Source organism: Coptis chinensis, chromosome 7, assembly GCF_015680905.1.
Source record: "Coptis chinensis isolate HL-2020 chromosome 7, ASM1568090v1, whole genome shotgun sequence".
In the NCBI taxonomy this organism is placed as follows: domain Eukaryota; kingdom Viridiplantae; phylum Streptophyta; class Magnoliopsida; order Ranunculales; family Ranunculaceae; genus Coptis; species Coptis chinensis.
In genome coordinates this window covers 58,526,539-58,553,142 of record NC_141462.1, presented here as the reverse complement: position 1 = coordinate 58,553,142, position 26,604 = coordinate 58,526,539, and the positions used below count along the sequence as shown (strand labels likewise).

General features: G+C 36.2%; 1 long non-coding RNA gene and 1 pseudogene across 2 annotated transcripts; both read right to left on the bottom strand.

The window, feature by feature from the left end:
- Positions 1–697: 697 nt before the first annotated feature.
- LOC147488154 (uncharacterized) lies at positions 698–2,486 on the bottom strand. Its single transcript, XR_015202028.1, has 3 exons — positions 2,425–2,486; positions 1,364–1,534; positions 698–737 (listed from the first exon to the last, which is right to left on the bottom strand). It is a non-coding gene; the product is annotated as an uncharacterized LOC147488154 (long non-coding RNA).
- Positions 2,487–4,060: 1,574 nt separating this feature from the next.
- Positions 4,061–4,910, bottom strand: LOC147488153 (protein NDL1-like; annotated as a pseudogene). The gene is made up of 4 exons (XR_015202027.1): positions 4,872–4,910; positions 4,701–4,787; positions 4,537–4,624; positions 4,061–4,435 (listed from the first exon to the last, which is right to left on the bottom strand). The product of XR_015202027.1 is annotated as a protein NDL1-like (transcript).
- Between the last annotated feature and the right edge of the window lie 21,694 nt (positions 4,911–26,604).

Sequence of the window (26,604 nt, the reverse complement as noted above, 5' to 3'; positions counted from 1 at the left end):
ACACTAATTCCGTTGCTACTTCATTTATTAAAATTAAATTAATTGCAAATTTTTTCAAACTATTTGCAAACGCATGGCGTCACAAAAGAGAGCTTGTAACAACTAGGATGGCGTTGCAAAGTGATACCTTTAGCTACACAACTAGGCGTCAAAAAAGGCAACCTTTTGCAACACTATTTCGATTCTTGGAAAGTTTAAATATTTGCCTACATAGTCGCGGAAAATTTAAATATTTAGTTTGAACATTTGGCGTGGCAAAAGGCGTCCAAAATTTAGCCACACACCCAAAGCGTGGCAAAAGATGTCTACGTTACTATAGAATCAAAGCTTTTAGCTACACTAAAATTGTTCGCGAATGATATAAACTCCGGTGCTTTATTTGGGACGATTTAGCATTGCAAATGGTGCAATTCATACATATCTTGTACATTTCCATTTACATAATCCTGCCCAAAACATTTTTTATAGAACACGGTAACCCTATAACAATTCACCACAAATCATAACAAAATGAATTTCATTACTAAATCATTCAATACAAAAGATCTTAAAGAATTCACATAACTATTTTTTTGAAAAAAACATCGTCTCACATAATCTTAACAACGTTCAACTAAATTTAGGCGAATTATTCAAAACTAAAATTCCACAAATAATGTCTATAACATGCTAATTTGAAAAAAGATCCACTCGAGACTTCTTCTTGATTCTACTACTTACGCGACCAATCGACCAATCTGGCACAACAAATTTAAAAAAAAAAAATCAATGTAAGTAAATTTATTAGAAACATTAATAAACCTAATATACACTCAAGTTGGCAATGCATGTGAAACTATGCACCTCCTATATGCGTAAATTGGTGCCCATGGCCAAAAGCTTAGAAAAAACTTATCAAAGTTATAACTCGATCACATTCATGAAAGTACAGATCAAATAAGAAGACAAAAATAGTAAAAAACTAATAGATTTTGAACTAAATTGTACATGTAAATGCCAAACCATTAAAAAACCTCGTGTCATAAAGTTATCACCAATGAAACAATAAAATAAGCAAGGCTAAACATCAAGTAAATCAAGCAAACAAGCTCAACTACAAAAAGCAGTTCCAACAGATGGCAGAGTCAGATATAAAGGTATCAACCAACCTATAATGAGATTTTTAACCCCCTACCTATGATTTAGAGTCGGAAGTCCTGCGCTTTCGCTATTCCTTCTATCCCTTTGCTCTTGTTTAACGGAGCGGAATATCCTTTGTCCTAACCTTTATCCTTCAGCTATTCCTTCTATCCTTTGCAACTATTTTAAAAGTACCAAGTTCTACTCAAAGAAGTTTATCAGAAGAAAATTTACAATTTCATACCTCCGATGTCCCATGGCCAAAAGCGAGAATCAGATATAGTGTTTCAAAAATAACAGAGGAATCTATATGCTCATAGTTGTAGAGCTCCCCCAAGAAACGCATATGTGCAATGCGTCTTTGCTGAAAACTATAATCGTTCAACTCTAAACCCAATCTAATCTCCTCCAAAACCTGAAATAATCATAACAATCTATAAGAAAGCTAGGACAAAGTGAAGGTATACACATAACAATGATCAACTGATATAACTGAAGAACTGCAATTAATCACGTTTGAATATCCCTATTTTAAATAGTAACACTTGATTGTCAAGTGAAAGCCTAACTATGAGTGAGTCTGCATGTTGTGGTGTGTGATTGTCAAGTGTCCAGTAGCTCAACTAGTCATGGCCCTGGTGGTTGTATTACTAAGATTAAACATATAAGCGGAGAAAATCTACCAAAATACATTTATAAGATAAACCTGAAACTTGTCACTAAATATTAAATAAAACAATATTAACTTTGAGCAAACGAACTAAAGGTAGACAAGTTATGGGAGCGATCATGGTTGATCCGGACTTAATTTGTTCACTTGAGAACTCTCGAATCGCTGGCCTAATGGATATGTGGTCAGTTTTTAACACACCAGATGATGTTTCCACCCGGTGAGTAGATGGAGAATGGAGGTTCAAATACAACAATTATAGGCACACCATGACCTTGGGACTATTAACATACCACCAGCAGTCCCACAAGGAGCTGCTTGTGTCACTTCTCACCTACCTACGGCCACCACCCCTCAGGATGACATCTTGCCAGATTGTGTCATCCATACCCTCTCCATCTGAGAAGAAAGAGTAGACCGCGGTCTCCAGGCCCGGCTAGAAATCTATACTAAAAAGAACATAAACCTCCCCTATATAGAGGTTCTTAGATCGTGGGGTCCCAACTGTCCCTTAGAAATCTAACAGTGATAAAAGAACAAAACTCGCCCTCTATTTTTTAATATATTACAATACACTCCGCGGAGGTTCTGAAGAAGTACCCGATGTAGAGCGAGAACTCTACGACGGAACTTACCAGGAAAGAATACAATTAAGCCCTCATCTTTTGGAACTACATCCATGATCAGAGAACTAGGGGCTTGATGGAGACGTTATGCGTTCGCTTCAAGGTCACCCTCTTCATCCCTTCCTCCTTCAATAATGATCGAAATCTTCAGCCTTAACAAAATTTCCAGTGGAACCAATCGGGGACCTGATTACGTGGGTCTGCGCTTTGCATCTTTGTTCAAGGAAAGGTTTAACTTCATTGAGGTATATGGATGATGAAAGCTGCTTGTTCCCACACTTCCTTCAGTATATAAGCAGCCCTTCATAACCAAAATGAGTAGCAAAAAAATTCAGAGCTAATGTCACAACAAGGAGAATCTGAGGGTACATTTATAAAGAGCAGATGCATCGACCGCATAAGCGGACAAATAAATTACCACTCATCCAAGATATCTTGCTAAGTTCCCTCTGCTTCCCAAATGAAGTGTTCCACGTTTTCATTTGCCTGTACATGCAATAGAGTTCATTCCATTATCAATAATTTATATGGGATAACACTACAGGGAAATATCAATGTCAGGCAGTGGATATGAAGCTAGAAATGAGATTTGAAGAGCACAAACAAGAAAGAGCATTTGACAAACAAATACTTCTATTGGGCACATACCACAAGAGTTAGGACTAAGGAAAAAAAATCACAAAATAAGAATTATTAGTCACTTCATGACAAGGCTCTCATATTAGACTGAGAATTTGTCTCATTTATTATTGGAATCATACATCTCCCAATCTTGTTTTACCAAATTCGTCCTATTAGAACATTCATGTAATTAAACTTACCTTAAATAGTAGGCTTTGTATGCTGCTGGACCTTCTTTGAAGAGAACTAACAAGCCATTGCGAATAAAAAATGTCTGTAACTAGATGAACAACCAACAGTCATAATCATAAGGTGAGTATCAACATAATTTACTCAAGAAAAGTGATAGAAAAAACAAAATGATAAAACAAATCCCAAGACCTCAAGAATTCTAATCAGTATCTAAGCCAAGCAACAATTACATGCTTTTGCATCAAATCCCAACCCAAGTAATACACAAATTTTACAGATACACTTTCAAGAATTCTCAAAAGTCAAATATGAAGTCGTCACCATGTTGTGAATGCTGTTGCATTTTATTCATCGAAAAGAGTCAGAGCCAATATTTTTCATTCTTCCATGCATACCTGAATAATAATTTGTTGAAAAGAATACTAGCATATTTTGGTATTCTCAGTTATCTTGGTGATCAAAATGTAGAATTTGATTGAACTAACTCCAATGCTAATGTTCCATCCCATGCTTACCAAGTAATAGACATGGACATAAAAATATGTACCTTATCCCTATGACAAAGAAGTTTTAAAACTCTGGCTCCAACAAAGATGACCGGCATCCTCTAGCCTGCTTTCAAGTCACGATTAAATTATTTTCGACAATAAAAGATCCAATCTTTATCTATTTATTTACAAAATCACTAATTTGTTGGTATACAATCAAATTATTAGTAACCAATAATCACCTTCGTTCTAACTCAAAGAATGTTATCAACTTGAGTCGATTATCTTGCACCCATTTCGAGAAAACAACAAAGCAAATGCACTCAAACTTACCTGCACAATAATCAAATCCTATTTTCTCACCAAACCCATTGTCATAAACTTAACGAAAAAAAGAAAAAAATAGACTACCTCTTTTTTTCATACATGGACTTTGAATCATATAACTTCATATTCATATTCTATATGTCGATAAGTTTACATGGAATTGACTTGTCTGACTTTAGAATTTAGGAGGGGAGAGAGAATTAATTGTAGAATGAGCTGATGAATAAATCAAAGTATTATTTCCTACTAGGCTAGCTAGACAATGACAGACTCCATAGTCTCATTCATATATCCATGTTAAAAGAGTTAAATGGAATATACTAGGTGTGTATGCTACTTCTACATGCTTGCACTATATCTGACTCAGGTACTTGGGGACAACCACGAACTTCCTGCAAGAACATAGATAAAACCATCACTTCACGGTTAGGCCACTGGACATGAGAAAATTAGAAAACTAATACATAAATAGTCCAAAGTAGATGATATATACCTTGCTAAAGTAACGCTGAAGTAAGAACTCCTTATTATATAGTAAGAACACCACACATACCATAATAGTATAGCAAATTTGACATTACCTGCAGAGATAGAATCAATTTTCATAGCTCCTAAATTTTATTTCGAGTCTATAACAAGAGAGGATCGAATAGAAACCTTGTTATAAAACCACTCTGTCCAAGAAGGATCTCTGCATATAGGAGAAACAAGTACTAAACCAAGGACACGCTGCCTATACTTTATCTGCACATAAATAGAAAGGAAAAAAATATTCAAAACCATCCTAAAAAGTAATAATGAACAATCTCATATAGGGATCCAACATACGGCAAATAGGGTAAGGACGTAAGCACCACCCCGTAACCCGATTACACATCACTACACCAAGCCTGAAAAGAAAATAGTGAAGCATTAAGAAGAGTAGCATAAAACTTGTTTTTCAGGCAATGACCAATGAAGAAAAACCATGAACATCCATCAACTGCTGAAGAAACAGATCGCTCTCTCTTACACCGTCTGCCCAAATGGCTAGGCTACTCCGGGATCCAGTTGTCATTGTCCACAAAATTCCAAACAATGATACAACTGCTTACATACACCGATTAATCGGGATTTAAAAGATATATATATGTAAAGTAAGTAGTATATTACCCAAAGAAGTTGAGAACTTCAACAACTTGATCCGCCAAGTCATCAATAGAAGGCTCGAGAATGTCGGAAGAAATCACAAAGCAGCTCCCAACTGCAAGAGCTCTTAACGAAAATGCCAGAAGAAAGACTACGTTAATAATAGTATTCAAACAGAGTTAACAATGATACAAATGGACGGTAGCAAGAACATAAAACACAAATCCTATACATCATCACAAAACCTCAACACCAAAAACCGCTTTTACGTCTTATTTTACTCCCAATTTTCAATTGAGGAACTCACAACAAACATTACGAAAATTTGCAGCAATCAATCTAGAAATTCAACATAAAAAATTAATCTTGAAACTTTACATTAGTTAAAACTAATCAAAATGACTGTAACTTTACACACTGTGATCAAACATAGTGTTAAATTTTCACACACTATAAAATCAATACTCTGATCATCAAATTCACTAGAATTAAGAATCCAAGATGAAAAGAATTCATTTTAAACTGAAATGGAGCTGATATATCGAAACTCACTACAAAAAAACAGTTGAAAAACGACGGTCATAATCTGTCATTTTATGACATTAACGACAGACTAAATCCATTGTTAGGGCCGTCATAAAAAGTGCTGTAGTATTTGAGAAACGACGGCCCGGGACACTTGTTTACTTATTAAAAATACGACGGCTTTTAACACTTGTATATAAAATGACGGCCTCTAGCTCATGTAAATTTTAGTTCGTCCCACCTAATTTTTTTACAAATAAACAACTACAATAGCCATCGTTTTTGCATAGTGGATTGCAAATCCCATATTTTTGGTTGTTATTTATTGTGCCAATTCCCTATATCTTGTACCTGATAATAATCATCACTCACATACTGTTAACATAAAATAAAATTGGAACACAGTAAGTGAACAGAAACAAAATCTTTTCATTTCAAAAGTTAAACTTCATCAAAACTCAAATCCCTCAACAAACAAATATTTAAGATATAGTAAATAAATATTGTAACCTGCATAAGGGACAAAGAACTGTACAACAAATTCCAACATCACCAAAAATATTTCCTCTTAACACCAAAGCCAACTTGAAAGTGAATCTTTTTCACTACAACGCAATATGCATTTGTAGGTACCTGCTTATGATCACCAATCAGTCTTCTAAGGGCAACAACTCTACCGCCAAGGCTTTACGTACAAGTCACACATTTGTACATATGGACACGCGTGATCGAGCAAGCGTTGGTTGACAAGTCAATAAATGTACACTTGCCTACGACAAACAAAAGATGAAGAAATAAAGAAATTTGCATAAGACCATGCCCATTAACGAAATCATGTCAAAACCAAACAATGAGAAGGAATCCAATTAATACCAACTATCAATATGAAAAATCAGTGTTATGTGTCAATTATAGAAACTATCACCAAGTTGATACAGCCCGGCCCTAAGTACAAACAAATGGAAAATATATATATTTTTTCCCAAACATTGACCATGAATGCATAAGATTTTGTTTACCATAATCTTCTCACACATCACCGAACCTTTGTATGCACATTCTCATTGTTGCAATGGAGCGGAGCATGGAAGCAAAACTAAAATATAAGAACATACTCCCTAAATAAATACAAAAAAAGTGAATATCATGCTTCATAGTTTATAGTTCTTCTGAGTGAATGTCTGATTAAAAGAGTTCAAATTAGCCTTCTGATGATGATTATTTTATAATCAGCTCACAAAGTGTGGCCCAACACAAATGGAAAGAGTAAAAGCTCAAGTGGATGTTATTATCAGGAGAGACATGGCGCACATAAGAACAAGAATAAGCGATGGCTATCTCATATATCTGCATTCCATCTCTAACTACAAATGAACAGCAGACACTTTGATAGCATCTCTTTACAATATCAAAATTAATCACATATACACGAGATTATGCAGCATAAAGATAACACATGGAGGCAAAATGATTTAAAAGGGAAAAAAATCTAAAATAGAGGGGTACATCTAGGACTCAAGGGGCAAGGCCCAAATTATAGATATGTGCCGATATATCAGACCCCTGATTGTCCTATATCACTGTTACTGAAAAGTATCGGACGATGCGTTCAGGAAAAGGAAAAACTAAAAGAAGGGGGTAAAGTTTAGTGGATGCATAATATAAGATGTATTGATCAAGTACCTATTTTCTGAGATATATACCGCCAATATTCCAACAAAATTGGGACATCTCTTCCCATGTCCAGGGCACTTGCTGCTTTTGGTAACAACCTTCCGCTCACAGCAAAGCCAAAAATAAATAATTGGAGGATATTATAACACCCTTGCACGGTTAGCTAGCATGTGATCAAGTTCTCCAACTTGACGTGCTGACATTTGGTTTCTTTCTGACACATTCTTAATCAGCAATTCCAATCCCTGGTTTGTCTTTGTTGGATCGTCCGGGAAAAATAAAGAGAAAGACACCAAGAAAGTAAGAAGAGGCTACTTAATCGAACTATACAAAAAGACTAAGAGTTCATTGAGGCAGTTAACCACTTAACCTCTATTTCACTTTTTCACTGGTCCTTCAAAAGAACCATTACGTCTAAAATTGACTAACAGAGAGAGAGAGAGAGTTTCCCATTCATCATATATAAAATCTCTTCTATACATTGTGTCTTTGGAAAGAGCTCTCTCTAGCACGCTCAACGACACTCTAATTTTGTCATGTCCTTTTATATTTAACCTGCTCCAACATACACACGATAGATACAATCGTGCCCACATATTGTTCTCATGGATTTCAAAGACATGCATTCAAATTAATGAGGAATGACCAAAACAGCTTGCAAGTCAACTTAAGAAGTATTTCTACCTGTATGTGCATGGGCTCATGTTATGAGTTTGACCAGGAAGTGATTGGAAGGGGATGGGAGTTTATCTACAGTGCTACAGCGCATAAGTGCATAACAGGCATTCTTTCTTCTGCGGATGTAAATATAAGATTGCAAAAAGTTTAACATAGTAACTGACAAATTTGAAATAACTTACATGGATGATACTGCTTAAAAAATTGGAGAGATCTTACTTCATGGCTTAAAGGTTAACATCTCGAGATTTTAGGAGGTCAAAATGTGAAGGCTAAAGAACAATGACCAAAACAATTAAGTTACCAATATTAACGTTAGTTGTCAATCTAAGTAGCTACTACCCAGTACAACAAATAGGTCGGTCATGGGAGCCACCCGATCATGGGAACCACCAGATATGGTATTAAGAGATCGCTAGGCAATCAAACAGACTCCCATATTGGGAGTCAAGAAGTCATTGATGCAACAAAACAGACCCTTCCAAAGGAACATGGACCAACACACATTAATTCCTTAGAATCAGATTATTCTCTCTATTATTAAAATTGAAAAACTAGAGTATGAAATTACGAATCACCACTCACTGAGTTGAATCCATATTTACGAGTAACTAAGTTAGACACAATGTAAAGAAACACAGATAAAAGTCCTAATCCTAAAAAATGGCCCCTCTGATCTAGCATGGAATATTCAGTAACATGTCCTTACTTTGATAGCATAAACCTCCAATGGACATTCAAAACCAAAACTAAAGCATTTGCAATCTACAAAACTGAAATAGCAATACCACCATAAAACAAGTAACTAACAAACTACCAATGACCAATCAGCTATGAGTTAAATACTCAAGCGACTAAAGTAGTTATAAGTTAAAGTCATGGTCTTTGGGTAGGAACTATGGCCAACAGTAGGACTAGTATATAAACTAATCTTTATGATGTAGGTTGTCCAACACCTGACAATCCATATATAGCAACTGAAAGAGTATGCTCTTTAACTTAAGACACCTGAAAATCTAACCAACCCTCAAGAATGATCAAACAAAACAAAATAAATAGGTCACTAAAAAATAGAACGAGTAATAGAAACTAGAAACTATAGTTAACCACTTCTTGAATAATTCTATCTCTCTCGCTCCAACAATAGTCATATACTCTTTTAACTATTCTTAACTCAAAGAGAGCTACATACCAAAATCCATAAACAAAGGAGCTATAAAGACACATTCATCAAACCAGGCTTTCTCATAAAAAAAAGGTGACTAAATTATGCTCCAATTCATACCAACAAATCAAAGTAGACGACTAGACACCCAAGCTTGATAGACATACATTGCAAAACTATTACTTGGTATCACCCACGCTACTACATGTTAATAAGATAGGCCATAAAATAGATACCATGCTGAATGACCAAATTGTATGACATCTGACTTTCTTTATTTCCTAGCTAGGCTGGTCAAACATATTGAGAAGTCACTACTAAAGGAAGGGTACTCTCATCATAAAAGTAATTAATGCCCCCCATAAATATTGATTTTATGCTCAGAATTTTAGACTTATCAAGTATACCTTACTTAAGCAAATGGCAAGCTTCATTCTCCAAGAAGCCTTAGTAAGCATACATTACAATATATTCCATCCTTTTGGAAATAAAGTGTAGGATACACTACATGCTTTTAAGGCACAAATTAAGAAGTTGCAAGAGCTTGAAGCTTTGACAACCAAAAACTAGCTCAAACAATCAACAACTAGCTGTTAAATAAGTTCACTCCACCACCACATAGCCAACTTCAAAAGACTTAGGCCTAAGGCAGACTTAAGTAAAGTGACAACGAGCTATCCATTATCCATTGCTAGAAATGCAACCAATTACTTATTTTGCACAAGTTCACGATGCTTCTCAATACAAGAACCAGTAGAAATTCTATCAAAAACTCTAAGTTCCAAGTAATATCCTAAAAAACAGTATAGGGTTATAATCATTGAGCAACTCCAATTTTTTATATGAATTGAAGATTAAAATTTTCTACTTTTAAGAAAAACTCGATTTTTTTGAGTTAAACTAGCAATGTCATGCACCCACTTCCTGAAATGAAAGATGCACCACCAAAATAACAATTTAAAAAAAAACAATAAGACAAAATTACCTGATAATTGAATGAGCACAAAATAAATCGAACAGTCAGAATCGATGAGATGAACTGCTACCAAAAGAGTATCAAAAGAATTTCAAAAGTGAAAAACTAGTAGCAATAAAAATTTGGAGTTATAAATAACCAACAAGTTGAGCTATTAAAAACCCAATGAACTTCATGAATTAAAAAAGGCGTTCCTTGAACCGAACTGAAAATAATAATAATATAATGCAATTCAACGCAGATAACAATTTAAGGAAAACAATAATAATTAAAAAGTGACATCTTTTCCGAACTGAAGAAAGTAAATGTTTCACCCAATTTCTTGTATTAAAAATCGAAGTTAAGAACTGAGAGAGAGAGAAAGGTTAGTAATTTATCCAAACAGAAATTGGAGGAGAATAAGAGATTACCTGAACGAGAAGGAGGAAGAAAACAACCAAATGAGCAGGAGGAGAAGTCGACCAAATGAGCAACTTCGAAGAATCGAGAGTCGAAACCGAAAATTGTGAGACTTGATTGATCTCGTGTTCATGACAATTCCAGCACCCATTATTACAATTGGATACCAATCTTTACTCACAACAACTTAAAGATTTAATCTTTGAACATGAATTTCACAAAAAAATTGATTTAACCTTGATCTAGTGTTTCTCCCTGTCTCTTTCTATTTTGTGTAGGAAGGTAACGAAAAGTTTTGATAGGGTTATCCCTTTCTCAAATCCTATTGAAATTTCAGAAGGCACAGACTGAAATTTTGGTTATTTATTAAATCTAGCGGGATGACTTAATTTTTCACCAAATAGTTGAGCGGGAATGAGCTTTGAGAAAGCCTAATTTTTCACATTCAAACTACCACAACCAATGGTTAGACTATGACGGCTAACGACCGTTGTTATTTTACGTAGGCTAATGACCGTCGTTTAAGGGCGGTTATGGATGTTGTTTTTTGACCAATTTGGTGTAGTGACTTTTTCTAAACTGAATCAAAGATCTATTTGAAACTTACAATTGCAGATCTACATATATATAATTAAAATGATAAATGGAAGGAGAAATTATACCTTTGCGTGCGTGAGATCTGAGACGAGAATTGGGAATCGGGATTTTAAGATGAAGGGAAAAAAAAACGGAGCGAGAGAGAAATTTTATTACGTTTGTTGGCTCGTTACTGTTTGAAAGGCAACCTTTTGCTTGTTGCTTATTACTGTCAGAAAACTTACAAATCTCGCAAATGGAGAAGAAGATGAAGAACACTTTTGACGGAAGAGGTGAGATCGATAAAACTTTGTAACAAATTTACGAGAGCTGCCCTTTGAAGTTGCGTGAACTAACACGTGCCTTATTTCTGACGCCATTTGGCCATCAGTATGTTTTAGAATAAATGCCATAATTAAATTATGTAAATTTCTGTATTTTTGTGACGATAATTATCAATTTCTGACGCCAAAATGCCTTCACAAAATTTCTGACACCAATATGGCGTCACAATTAGAAAATGCCCAGTGTCACAAATATGCTGTTATGGTGTAGTACAAAAGGTTTTTACAACGAAAGTGGCGTCACAAATGATTGAGTTAACTTTAACAGCAACAATGGCGTGGTAAATGATAAAGCCCTCTATAAAAATTGCATTTTCTGTTTTTTGAAAAAAAAAATTATAACTATTTGCCACGCAAGAAGGTGTCATAATAAATAAATTTATGTACAGTTAAGCTAATAGCACGACAAACCTTTAGCAGCCCCATATGGCGTTGCAATAGGTGACCTTTAACAACAATTTTTTGGCGCTGCAAAAGACCCCTTTTGTTGTAGTGTATTCTAATGGCTACTTTCTATTCTAAGCTACTTTTATTTTCTTACCTAACTATCTATCCTTTACAAAGAGTCAAGTTTTTGTTTTTATACTTTCAGATCCAAAAATCGTGCATGGGCTAATCGGGCCCAAAACCCAATTTTTTCAGTCCGGAAAGGGCTCTTCAGCTGGATTTGGCTTCAATAGATTTTTCATCAACTTCTGCTCCTCTGATTGGGTCAAGGATTGGACCATTGGAAAGCTCTTTCCGAGCCGGTCATTTTGACATAAGGTAGGCCCAATTCCGAGGTCTAAGTCCAAAGATATGATCTTCGGAAATTCTACTGACTTATGCACTATTTCTGCCCGTGTTGACTTTTTAGCTTTTGACCGGGCTTTACAAAGGCTTTGTCTCCTTGAATCTTGGCCTTTATTCACAGAACTCCTTAGCAACCGACCTTTGCTCCTTTATCTCGCTAAAGTGGCACATTTCTGCACATAATGGACTTTGAAGCCTGAAATGCATAAAACACGTGTCGATATTAACTCTTACTTATTATTCACATAATTGGTCTAAAAGTACGATTGTTAAGGGGTTAAAACTACAGTTTTGGGCTCTTATCAATAAGGTCTATAGACTGAGCCGCACATGGGGTCCAGAAAAGGTTATACCCTATTGTACATGAAGTAGTTTAGTAAACAATTCATACAAAAAACCTATTTGCAAAAGGAATCTAAAATGAGAGAATAAAACTTATTTGTAAGTATACCATTTTCTTTTGCAAGCATCTCTCTAGCTTTCTTAAAATTCGCCCCGTTGTCCGTTACAATCTGAACAACATTCTCCTTGCCAACCTTGTCAACAACACGTCTCATGTCTTTCAGTAAGTGGCGGTGATCTTTCTTGTGTTTCGATAGATCAACGGAAGAATCAAAAGTCATGAGCCCATCACAATACACCATGAAGTTCATCAAGCACTGTCGCGTTGGACCAGTCCAGGAATCACACATAACAATGACACCATATGTAGACCATTTTATTTTCATATGGTTAATATGCAATTTGCACTCTGCCTTAAGCTTCTGCAACTCTGAATTTAGTAGTTGATAGGCTGAAGGAGGGGTCACTCCAAGACCGGCACGACATGCCTCATCGAATATCGGCTTGTAATACAGGTTGTTGGCCACTGCATTTGGAGACAAGTTTCCCCAAAGTACAAATCTAGCCACAGCTGTTCTAAACACCCCAGCTTTTGACTTACCGGCTGGCGTCATCTGGTGGTCAGATGGTTGATTAACATCAGGCCTTCTCGGCGAATCAACATCAATAAGCTCGGGATGCCTAATGTTCTTCGAATGGGAGAAGAAAGACATAAGGCCTTTGCCTTTGCGAGAGCTTGTGCTTGGAGCATTAGAGTTCTCTCTGGTTGGACCCCTCCTATCCTACGAGCCCGTCTCGCAGAACCTCTAGTACTCATCTCTAGATTGTTACCGAGCCATCTCGAACTCGTTGTCATCCTCGTCTGAGTCTTCTCTAGGAGGGTGTGCATGCATGGCAGCTCTATAATGTTTTTGAGCTATGTTTTTTCCATTTCTCTTCTCAATTCCGGACTCAATTATTTGTCGGAACATGTCTCGAATTTCCTTTCCACACTTCAAACATTTCTCAACATTTTTGTTCCCTCCTCCAAGATGTACTTTTAGCCTTGTAATGCCACCTCCAGCTAAAATCTTATCACAGTATTTGCACTATGCCCCGTTTTTATTTCCAGGGATACGGATAGCATGGTCCCACCCGATATCAAATCCCTTTGGCATTTCTATCCTCATTTATCACAAACGAGAATAATTTAATATATACATCAAACCAAAACATAATTAAATTTGATGATTCCTATTTAAAAATACATGGATCAAGTACATGGTCCTATAACTCAAATTCCAATGTTGTCTTAACTGTGTCTGGCGCTTTTTCTACATTTAATTCTAATAGTCAAACATCCAAATATTAACAATATCAAGCAATTACAGTCAAGTTTGAAACCATCATCCGGGCTTGTGATCGGAATTATCCAATCTTTAAACAAGTAGGAACTCTCAGATCACCCGTAGGTGCACCGTGTTCTGGAACCAAACTGTACTTTGAGTGATATCAAGAATATTCTAATGCTAACTATGTACTTTTATTAATATTCCAATATTGCCTTAACTGTGTCGAGCATTTTTCCTACATCTAATTCTAATATTCATGCATCTACCAATGCTAATCATATCTTCCCTGTACTTAGAAATAACGGTATAAATCATTTAGACAATTTTACCATTGCATTATATTTTTAACACTAACTTGCTTGTTTATAAAACAAAAGAGCTAAAAATATTTTGACAGAGTTTCCTTTGCTTATTCAACTTTTTGACCACCTGTATTATGCCTAAAATACTCATATAGTAAAAAAAAAAAACAACAACAACAACAACAACAACAAAAAGACAAACATAAATTCTATAACTATCAGTTCATCCATAGAATCTGAATACCAAGTTAAATTACATTAGCCATTCAAACTAATTTAAAGTCATGCGCAAATAAAATATAAAAAAACATATAACCTGCACACTTGATAACTAAACCAAGAATAAATTCTAACACTACCTAATATACAAACCAAATGACTTTACCATGGCACACAACCAAAACATATCCCTTATATGCATACAAACACCGACAATTTTAGTTGTTGTAAAAAACAACAAACAACAAATAAAACTAGTATACGAAATGGGTAGAAGTTTTACCTCAAGAGAATCAGAAGCCAACTCCTCTACTATAAATCAAACTCCACTACTGAAAATCAAACTCCACTACTGCACCAACAATGAACAGATTATTTGAATTATTCTTACTAATAAATGCTCGACTTTCTTACTCAAAATACTAGAAAAATTGATATTTGCTAGGAGAAAAAACACGACATACCTAGTGCGCAACAACCAAAAGTGGGAAAATAACAAACCACTGAGACAACACGACGTACCTAGAGCGCAACAACTAAGTTTTCAGTTGTGCTTATGCTGCAAAATAGAAAAACAAGCAACCACTGAGAACATACTTGTACAAAAGACAAGGAAAAATTCATGGAAGAGTTTGTTCTACCCTCAAAGACAAGGACCAAAGACAGGTACAATCCTCTTCTAGATGACTTCAAGAATACAAAATATCTTATGATATACATAACTCAAATATAAAACCACCACTTAACATCACATTCTAAAAAAAGTTCGGCAGAATTTCCTTTGTATTTTCAACATTTCATAAATTTAAAACCTGTTATAACCTGAAAATCAAATAATATACTTCCATAACATATATTAAAAACTTATACCTCATAAACCCAAGTACTCAAATATATATTGATTCATAGAAAAAAAAAACAAACAAAAAGTTGATGATCCTACTACTGCATTTTGACATAAAAATATGGGTTATTTAGGGATTGGTCCTACTTATTTATCGATTAGGGTAGTTTGGCCATATTCATAAAAAAACAAAAATTATATTATTATAAAATGGGTTGACTACGGTCAACTGAGTTGACTCAAGGTCAATCGATAAAAGTAGGACTAAAGCCTAATAATCAATAATTTTAGGACTTATCCCTAAATACCCCTAAATAAGTAGGACCAATCCCTAAATAACCCTAAAAATATTATATATGGTGGAGTTTGATATCCAGGGTCGTCATGGTGCAAGATGGCTATGACTGTCCTGGTACGTAGCCTGACTTGACTCACTTGAGAAACTTTTTAGTAGAGGATTGTAAGTATTTAAATAAAAAGACAACTTGCAATTTAAAAGAATGAAGGAGACCCTAATCGTAATGTCTTCAAATGCAAATTATCCCTTTCAGTTTAACTCTATACAACTTGCATTTTTTTATGTTACAGTCTTGACCAAACACAAAAAATGGAGATATATTATATAAAGACAAAATTTCTTCCACCACTACGGCTATTTCTAATATTCCATCACTGTCTCTGACAAAACATATCAGGAATGATGAAATCTTCAAATGACTAGATTACACTTGCTGGCAACATATATTGAAATAGTCTAGTTCCAGTACATTCCCTTGCTACCATCAAAACCCCTCTCTTACAAACATCGTCAGTGTCATACCTATATTCCATCATAAATGCCCCTATGAAAACTACAGTTAAAATAGAGGTCAATCGGCCACAACTGTAAAGATCTAAAGCTAGTACATAAAACAGAAGGTCAGAATTCAGAAATACCACTTCTAGCTGAGTGCTTCTTCGCCGAGATATATAATAGGATGGAACTACTTTCTAAATGATAAAGATTATAGAAACCCCTTCCTAGAAGAAAATCGTCAATTTTCCCTCGCAAACATGTCTCACACGCCGCATTCTAGCTAGTAGGAAAAACTTGCGCCTTAATTCCGTATGGCATCCTTCAACTGATTCCAGTGTAGGGGTTTTGTCTATTTTTTACAAGCCACAGCTACACCTATATGTTTGATTTATTACTCTTAAAAGCTACAAATATATGAACAGACTTAAGAAGCAATGATGATTGATTAAATACAAAATATGGTAGCACAAAACTATGTTGGGAGCCTGGGACTAACATATGGTTTTGTTCATACGGACTAAAAAGAGGAAAGTAATGGTTTATGTTCTTTAGAAGTTGGAATGTAGGTTATATGAGTTATATTATACTCATTTGAGTAAGTGGACAAAGAAAAGGTATGACCATTATAACACGTACAAGAACAGTTGAGATTATCAACTGTAGTGAAAGGATGCAAAAATAGTTACGATGAGCGCGTAAGGAGACGATGTACAAGAAAATTAATTGACGTCAATTGAGCATTTTTCAGTGAAGGCCAATAATAGCAGGCACTGCGAGAGTACACCCTAATGCTAGTTGGAAGCCCCAAATGACATAAAGGTTGCAAATAGTTATGGTTATAGCAAGAAAGTTAAGATGACAAATACCTTGTTCATGGTGATCAATTGAAATGCAGAAGTCAAAGAAGACAATGAAAAGGATTAGAGCACATCAAAGTTCTTCAGACATTGTGAAGTCTTACATGGAATGGAGATGGCCTAAAGGGTTATGCAATGGATGTCAAAAACATATACCACTAGGGCCTAGGATGATATTGTAATCAATAATTAGTAAAGTAGAAATATACTTAGGACAACAATACGACATAATGATTATGGAAAATTGGAGGTTAAAATTTTCACAACTGCCTAGACTGGGTAAAACCAATAAATTTCAGTTCACAAGAATATAATCCCATTAGCTTATTAGGATTGAGTACGTATAAGTAAAAGGACTTCGTAATTAACATGAAATCACTGACTATACATCAAACCAAATGGCACTCTAGAACCCTTGAGAGCAAAAAATGATCTAAATGATCTAACTTTAAACCCATAAATAGCTGAAAATAGAGAACATGTTAAATTCCATTATATAAAGAACTAGTACTGGAAAAAAAATACAATACAAATATGCATTGTTTTACTAGATATGAGTGCCAAAATTCTAGAAAGTGGGAAAGAAAAGTTTTGTGCCCAAGAACAAACAAACATATGACAGAGCATAAAAAACAATACAATTAAATGTGAAAGTATTTGTAGAGGAAAAAACTCACTTGCTAAGTTTGAGAGGTGTGCGAGAGAGACCGAGAGTGGAGAAGAATGAGCTTTATTTATAGCCATGTTCATTTCGCATGGGAGAGGGTAGAGTCGCTCACGTGGGAGAGGGTAAGATTGTAGGAGTAGCCTTTTTTGGTTTTCCTACGTCGGTTTGCAATCACCAGCACCAATTATCTCTCCGACAATATCGTGTACAAAACATATCATCGAAATATCACGATATATCAACAAATATCGTCGATATTTGTACTGTTATGTATCCAAATTAGTATCACGATATTTCAATACCCTTCTCTGAAATCTCGATATATATCGCGATATATATCGCGATATTTTGTACTATGAACTCCATTCACTCATTCCATTCCTGTTATTATGACTAAATGATTATTGCTACAGTTATGTAGAGGCCCACCAGTCCACCATAGTCTACTCATGTAACTTTCATCCTATTGTCTTCCGAGACTTGCCTTCCCACTCTTGAGTCTTGATGACTACGCTTCGGTTTTCCACTTTTTATAGTGTACATGGTGGTGATCTATCTATATAAGAGGATTCCCAATGCAAGCGAGAGTTTTTCACCTCCACGTAGGCTCAATTTTTCTTGTTTTTTTTCTACCGTTTTGGTGAAAAGCAAGGTGAGGTTGTGCAATGCAACGGTGAGTTTGAATCTCGTACGAAATGTTTGATTCCATCTGGATGCATTTTGTTCGAAACGGAATGTAACATTCCATTTGATATTTTGCCCGAAATAGAATGAAACATCCCGTCTGGTATTTTATAACGAGACGGAATGAAACATCCCGTCTAATAAGTCTAATATAACATACATGAAACAGCCCACTTTCAGTTTCTTCCATTGCGCCTCCATTGCGATTTTCAATCATCCATTGCGATTTTTTTCAATTTCTTGAGTTCCTAATGACTTCTCCACGTTGAAAGTGCACAACGCACTTTCCACCACGTTGTGAAATCGACCAACACCCACCATTAGCGTCAACATCCGCCCAACACGTAGCAAATAGAGTGGCGGCGTCTCAAGTAAGTTTTATATCTTTTTTTTATGTTAATTATTATTATTTATGTTAGTTTATATCAAGTTTATTGTTGTGTAATTAGTTTAAAATTTGTTGCATTGTGTTAAATAAAAATTGAGTTGAAATTATATCGTGTTGAATAGTTTGTTGTATTGCGTGTAATATGAATGTAGGCAATACAGCTATGGAAAGTGCATTGTGCACTTTCAAATGCCGTGTCATGGTGATGTTGTTTGAGATAAAAAAAACGGACCCTAATTTTGTCACGGTTACTAACATAATAGCCGCCACACCATTTGGGAACTTTTTAAATTCAAATTTGGGACAAAATGATCAAGCATTGTTGTTTGGAATAGTTGAACGGTGGTGGAAATCTACCCACACATTCCATTTCCCATGGGGTGAGCTTGGGATTACCCCTCTTGATTTCATCATGCTCACTGGTATCCCTACTGGTTATGGAAATGCCTTTTCTTTTGATGAAAATTTGGAGGTTTTTACTATTGCAATGAGTTTCTTTCAAGGTTTTGATATGGTAGAAGATGATGAGGAAGACGTGTTCTTGAGATTATCGGCTGAGCGCTTTAAGGGAGAAGCTATAAATATGAGTTGGTTTACTTTGAGATACTTGAATAGGCTAAAGGAGAAGTCGATAGACTATCATATTGGCATTGAGTCGATCAAAGAATATGTACGTGCATTCCTATTTTACTTTGTTGATGCGGTACTATTTGGATACTCGGATAGTTTATTACGTATTAGGTAGATGGTCGCTATCTTAGACGTAGAGAGGATGTGGGATTATGACTGGGGTCAATCGATCTTAGCGTACCTTTACCGTTGGCTAGACCTCGCAGTTGAGACTAAAGCAGCTAAAGGCAATTTGTTTGTCTTTGTTTGGATTATACTAGTAAGTCTTATTTATTAAGTTATTATTTCATCTCATTTATTTATCTAGTTATTAATGTTAATATGTTTATATTTATGTTGATATTGTATTTTATCTATTGATTTAGTATTGGTGGTACGAATATTTTCGTGTAATGCATCCTGTGTTGAAGACGTTGCAAGAGAATGAGACTCATGACCTGATTCCATGTATTCAAGCATGGGGGCTTCATCGTAGGCAGAGGGGGTATAATGATCTATCTCATAATATTCATAATACTCGTCAACAGATTGAGCTTTTAGGAGCTACACGAATTGAGTGGCAACCCTGGGCCTCTTCCTTCATCTTTCAGACCCCTTACGAGGATATTCCAGATGTTCCAGAGAACACTGAGTACCATAGATTGTCATATATGTGTCATACAGCAAGATTTCTTTCTCAGCGGCGAGTGATACTTGTAGGGTCAGTAACTGCATGGTACCTTGGGGACCGATGTTGGCGTCAAGTATCTGGAGAGATTGTTATACCTTACCCACCACCCATAGATATGACAGCCTCTAACATTCTTCCTGCAACTTTTACACACTATAAAGCTAACCCAAATGATTGGCCGAACGCAGTAGCTTTCATTTTTACAGGAGACTATGACTTGTATTGGAAGAGGGTTGGTCGAGGTCTCTTGCTAGGTGCGTTATACCAGGGCACCAACTTTGAAGGGGTTACTTCCGAAGCATTAAGGCCTGACATTCATTTCCCAGAAGGAGTTGAGTTGCCACAGTCACTGCCCAGGGTGTTTCATGATATTGAGATGCCGCAAAGAACTTCACAGATATTTGATGAGTATAACCTTTGGCACTGGCGTATGATTAATTCTCAGGGGCAAGAGATGACATACCTATTCCACCAGCAAATGCCGCATTGGTCACAGATTTGTTAGAACAGTTTGAGCAGTTAGCCATGGTTAGTATGATTTAAATTTAAAAATTATTTGTTATTATTATTCATTATAACATGTAACATGTATTTGTTTTGTTAAACAGGAGGAAGTAAGGTCGGAGCTCCTTAACTACAGCTCTCTGAGTTATGTCATGCGTGAGTCGTTCATGGAGTCCTATCGTCAAAATTTTGAGTACTTACAGCAAGAGCGAAATCGAATATTGCAGCTTTAGACACGTGTGCAAGAGTTGGAGAACGCTGCTATGTTAGGAAGTGTCACACCTCAAGCTCAACCTCAACCAGTGAGGCGACAACGATGAAGGAGGGAGAGCTCTTTGAGCCAGGCTTCTGGTAAGGGGAGGAGGTCTCAATAGTTATTCATAGTTAAATTTTTATTGTTTGTAATAATTGTGCGCCATTACTTGTAATATGGCGTTTGGGGTTGTTGTTTGTAATGACTTATTTATTATTTAGGAAAATATTGGCAGGTTTTGGATATGAATATGTCAATAAAACAAAGGAGGTTATGGCAAAAAAAAATCAGGAATTATAAGTTAGTTTTTGTACAGAGTTTTTGTGTTAGAACATGTATCTGTTATATTGTTGTTACATATTTCAGGACTTGTATCTGTTTTCAGGACTTGGTTTTGCATATTTCAGGAACATTGTGCATGGCGTAGACTGAGACGAAATGAAGCATCCCGTCAGGTAATTTAAACCAAGACGGAATGAAACATCCTGTCTGGTTAATATATAGGTCCATCCAACTGCGGCTTCCATGCATTGAACTTATTGATGGTGGTCCATATATTGAAATTATTGAGGGTATGTGTTGATCACTATGGTACATTTGGATAGAATGTGCTGTCAATTGGAGAGTGGACCAAAATCTTGCTATCACATGTGACCTTACCTTACATATTTCGCTTTATTCTTTTTCTAGATCAAACAAATAACCATCTTCTTCACCACAACCAAGCTAAATATTGAAAAAAATGTCTAGACAAAATAGAATTGAATACAACCAAAGTTTATGGGGATCTAGTAGTAATAGTTTGTCTTCTGGTACTTTCGCTGAAGATGACTATTGATAAGTGCTCAAAAAGTGCAATTTAACCCTCGATTATGCCTCTTGTTTAGCCATCTTAGTGGACTAATAGTGTTTGTAAGTTATGTTTTAAGATTCTACAGGTGAAAAGAGGGTTTTGTAGAATATTAGAGAAAAAGGAGTAAAACAGAGCAATACGGAGCATTAAGGATCACATGGGAAGCTCGTGGACAATCATGGAAAAGGCCCAGGAATTGAAGCTATTAAAGATGCGACTTGGATCTATTTTAAAGCCTATTTGGAAGCCCAAGGCCAAAGGATTCGTTGCTTGGACCAAAGCCCGCAAAAGAGGATAAAATGATAAAGCAGAAGAGACAAAATAGGCTTATGCATCTGGGACGCATAGATCGAGCGTCCAGACGCATTGATCAAGTCTGGGATGCATGGATCGAGCGTCCAGACGCATTGATTAAGTCTGGGATGCATGAATAGTGCATCCAGACGCATGAATCGACATTGTAGCCAATTCCTTCTCAGTTTTGGAGATTAAGTTGGACTCTGGAAGAAGTCTATTTGTATTAGGAAACAAATGACGGTTTGGAATGCTTCTAGAGCTCATTGTAACCCCTATAAATAGATGACCTAAGTGCCTCATGTAATTTGCCAATTCACTTATATTTTTGTCTCCAGAACTTAAGGCAGAGAGAGATTAATAATAAAAGATCGGTTTTAACTAGCTGAGTCTTAATAAATTAGTCTTTCTAGTCTTATGTTCTTCGACTCTTCTTCTTCTCGTTCTTCGTGTTACTCCTTCTATATGGAAGGCTAATATTCTCCTTCAAGGGAGGAGATGAAGCTGGTGCTTAAGGTTTAATGATTCTTCTGGTTTATGGTGTTCTTCAATTAGGTTAGTTCTTTATGTTTTTAGTTATTAGTTCCATTGCCCACACCAGGGGATGGAAGTATAGATTAAGGTTTTTATTTATTACAATTGAATATCATGCTATCTTAGGGTTTTATTTATTGCAATTGAATATTTGATAGTGACATGCTTTTATTTATTGCAATTGAATATAATGCTAGAATAGGGTTTTATTTATTGTAATTGAATATTATACTATTATTCTCTACTTTTCTTCTAGTTGTGTACTGTTTTAGAGTAAGGGAAGTATTCCTTGTGTTTGCCTTAGATTGTAATTCATTGAATAGCTACCCAAGGTCACATAAAAGGAAAGAAGATACTAGTAACATGAACATAGGAACAACCTTGAGTAGAGTTAATTGTTAACGATGTTTCATCTAAGAGGGCATCGGCACTCGCTCGATTGCCCGATTGTAGTCTACTTGGAGAACAACATGAAGCAAAAGGTCATTGAATCAAAAACATTGGTGGATTTGAATCTCTTGAATCTATCTCTCTCATATTCTCTCCATATTTCTTAGCTTTAGTATAAGTTTAGTTAGTTTAGTTTAGTTTAGCATTAGAATTTACTATATCTATAATCATAGTTTTTAATCCCTCAAACCCCTTTTCCAGTCCTGTCCTTCATATAAACATACACTTAAAAGTGGAATGATACTCTACTCATCATTTACTTATTGAGGGATAATTAGGTTTTGATACACTTCTATTTGTTCAACGACCATCATCTATCTACATCATCCATATACCATCTACACACACAAAAAGGAGGAGTGTCAACTATATGGAAAAAGTAAGAGATGAGCATAATGATATGATGAGGCGAAGGAGAAGGAGGAGGCAGCAGTTATTATACACTGCTAGGGCATTAATGGCTTAAGCAGCCATTGAAGATGTGGATACAGACAAACGCGGTGGATTTGTGATGGGTAGAGCATATACGTTTAGAGATGATCGATGGTGATGTACGTAAACAACAAATACTGAGGGATTACTTCACAACACCTTGTAGGTGGCCTCCTCATAAGTTTAGGTGATGGTATAGGATGCAAAGAGAGTTTTTTACATATATGTTGAAAACTGTTGCATCATTCGACGACTACTTCAAAGACAGGGTGGATGGATTGGGTCGACAAGCAACTTCTGGTCGGGTTGCAGAAGGGATTAGCTGCAGTTAAACAATTAGCAACTAGTTGTTCATTTGATTCAACAGATCAGTATTTTCAAATTGGAGATTCCACAGCAGCAGTATCTATGAAGCGTTGGTGCACTGCAATAATCACGGCGTTTGAAGAAGAGTACTTGAGACCACCAATTCAGGCAGACACAACTAGGATATTAGCTAAAAATGCCGAAAGGGGTTTTCCAAGAATGCTTGGATTAATCGACTGTATGCACTGGGTGTGGAAGAATTGTCAAACTGGATGGGCTGGACAACATGTGGGGTACAAGAAGGAACCAACTTTGGTACTTGAAGCCGTTGCAGACAAACACTGTTGGATCTGGTATTGCTTCTTCGGTTTACCAAGTTCGCATAATGACATTAACGTGCTTCATCGTTCTCATGTTTTTGAATCATTAGAGCAAGGTGAGGCTCCTACTATTAATTTTAAAGTGAATGGTAATGCCTACGATATGGGATATTATCTTGCTAATGGCATTTACCCAAAATGGGGCACATTTGTTCAATCCATTCGTTATCTAAGAAATAAGTATGAAAATATTTTTAGTCAACATCAAGAAGCTGCAAGAAAAGATATTGAAAGAACGTTTGGAGTTTTGCAAGCAAGATGACATATTCTTAAGGCTTCTGCGCGTTGCCATAGTGTTGTTGTTCTTGGGGACATAATAAAGGCATACATTATAATACATAATATGATTGTTGAGAATGAACATGAAAGTGGAGTGTGGAATTAGAAAGGTTAGAGGAATGAAAAAAATACCTGAGCTCTTTCAGGAAGATGATGGTTATCATTTTGTCTATCAAATTATTCAAACAAGAAATAAAATCAGAAATGAAGTTACACATACTAATCTTCAAATGGACTTAGTTGAGCATGTGTGGAATTGGACTGGTGTTGAAGAAACACTAATACCAATTTATGATCCAAATTGGTCAGATGATGCAGAGGGAGAAGGAGGGGAAAATAGAAATAAAAGTGAGTGAACTATGAAGTTCCAAAGTGGGATGTATTTCCTATATAATTCCAAAAGTGATCTATAAAGTTCCAAAGTGTGATGTATTTCCTATGTATTTCCAAAAGTGAACTATGAAGATCCTATGTGTTTTATGAGTTGTGTTTTAATGAACTATATTACAATGTATTTTAATTTTATTGGTAATTGTATTTCTATGAAAATAATTATATTGATTAATTAAACATAGTGCATATTTCATTAGTTATACATACATTGCAAAGAACACACATAGTGCATTAATTAAAAAAACAGTGAAATTAAAATATATAGTTCATTAATTAAAAAAATAGTTAAATTAAAATACATAGTTTATTAATTAAAAAGACAGTAAAATTAAAATACATAGTTCATTAATTAAAAATACATTGAAATTAAAATACATAGTGCATTAATTAAAATAAAATACTAGATATTACATAACCTTAGTTAGAGCTAGAACCACCTCTAGCCCTTGCCCATTCAGCACGTATTTCAGCTTGTTGTTGCTCGATTATAAAAGCGGTATCGGGATGGAGGATATTTGTATCGGTAGCTAAAATCTTAGCTTCATATTGCATCTTTTGAAACCGATTTTTTTCCATTTGAACCCGATTTTTTTCTTCTCTTGCCATCACAGTTCTTTGACCATGTGCAAGCTCCATTTCCCTAAATTCTATGCACTTTTGTGTTTTATTTGCATCCTTTGCAAATGTATTTTCTAAACGTGTAAAGAAACCCTCCAACATACCAACTAATTTTTCTTGGTTCCTCTTGGACTTGGATTTCTTCGATCCAAGAGGACGCTCAATTTCTTTAGAACCCTCCAATTCAACTCCACCAACACTTGGCGAATTTGAAGTTGAATCTTCACCATCATTTTTGCGACCTTTTCCCTTTGTAGGGCGGCTTGACCTTGTCTCAAAAATGCTACTCTACTTTAGATTATCCTTAAGTATAACATAGCAATGATCAAGTGAAAAACACGTTTTTTCTTGTTGTTAGTACATCATCCTTGCCCCGGACATAGAGCTAAGATAATTGTTCCGGCCCCCACAAATGTGGCCCAATATAAGCCCAATTCAATACAAGCCCACGCTCAGATCCCAACTATAAACAAGCCCACGCTCAGAGCCCATGCTCAGAGCCCAACTATAAACAAGCCCACGCTCAGGGCCCAACTATAAACAAGCCCATGCTCAGGGCCCAACTATAAACAAGCCCATGCTCAGAGCCCAACTATAAACAAGCCCACGCTCAGAGCCCATGCTCAGAGCTTATCTATGAAAAAGCCCATGCTGAAAGCCTACATTCCACGAGCTGACAGTTCTCCCGCCCGGTTCTCAACTTCATTCCACGAGTTGACCGATGTCCCAAAGAGTTCTCCAACTTCAATCCACGGCCGACGGTTCGAACTTCAATCCACAACCGACGGTTCTCCGCCAGTCTCGACTTCATCCCACGAGTTGACAGATGTCGGCGGTTCTCTCCACTTCAATCCACGAATCGACAGCGGTTCTCCCGCCAGATTCTCAACTTCAATCCACGAATCGACAGTTCTCTGCCCGATTCTCGAACTTCATCCCACGGCCGACAGTTCTCCCGCCCGATTCTCAACTTCATTCCATGATCGGCGATGTCCCGCCCGATTCTCAACTTCATCCCACGAAATGACCGATGTCCCCCCCAGTCCTCCAACTTCATTCCACGAGCTACAGTTGTCCCGCCAGTTCTCCAACTTCAATCCACGAACTGACAGTTCTCCCGCCAGCTGACAGTTCTCCTGCCAGTTCTCCAACTTCATTCTACGATCTGACAGATGTCCCGCCAGTTCTCCAACTTCATTCCACGAGCTACAGTTGTCCCGCCAGTTCTCCAACTTCAATCCACGAACTGACAGTTCTCCCGCCAGTTCTCCAACTTCA